This window comes from Propithecus coquereli, unplaced genomic scaffold, assembly GCF_000956105.1.
Source record: "Propithecus coquereli isolate 6110/MARCELLA unplaced genomic scaffold, Pcoq_1.0 Scaffold1822, whole genome shotgun sequence".
NCBI classification, from domain to species: domain Eukaryota; kingdom Metazoa; phylum Chordata; class Mammalia; order Primates; family Indriidae; genus Propithecus; species Propithecus coquereli.
The window spans coordinates 24550-25080 of NW_012142991.1; the positions used below are offsets into that span (position 1 = coordinate 24550).

The 531-nt window shown below is 47.6% G+C and overlaps 1 pseudogene; it reads right to left on the reverse strand.

The window, feature by feature from the left end:
• Positions 1-6: 6 nt before the first annotated feature.
• On the reverse strand, positions 7-525 carry LOC105808915 (annotated as a pseudogene).
• Positions 526-531: the final 6 nt, after the last annotated feature.

A 531-nucleotide genomic window follows, 5' to 3' on the forward strand; every position in this document is an offset into this window, starting at 1 on the left:
AGTAACAAAGCCAAAGCCTCTTTTCTTTCCAGACTGCCTATCAGTAATTATCTCAATGGTATCAATGTTTCCATATTCCTCAAAGTAATCCCTAAGGTGATGCTCCTCAGTATCTTCCTTAATTCCACCAACAAACAGCTTCTTCACAGTTACGTGAGCCCCTGGTTTTCCAGACTCCTCCTCTTGCCGCAGCACGTTTTGGCTCAACCACACTCCCATCAACTGAATGAGGTCTTGCAGCCATGGCAGCATCAACCTCAGCCATCGATGAAAAGGTTGCAAAACCAAATCCTCCTGATCTTTTGCTTGCAGGATCCCTCATTACCACACAGTCTGTAAGTTTTCCCCATTGCTCATAGTAGTTCCTCAAACTTTCTTCTGTGGTTTCAAAGCTTAAGCCGCCAATAAAGAGTTTACGGAACTGCTCCTTTTCTCTCTCCATCGCGGACTCAGTCGCTTCAGCCCGATTTCCCGCAGCCGAGCGAGATGAGAGAGATCTCCGCGGACGAACACGAACCGGACTCGTCCTGG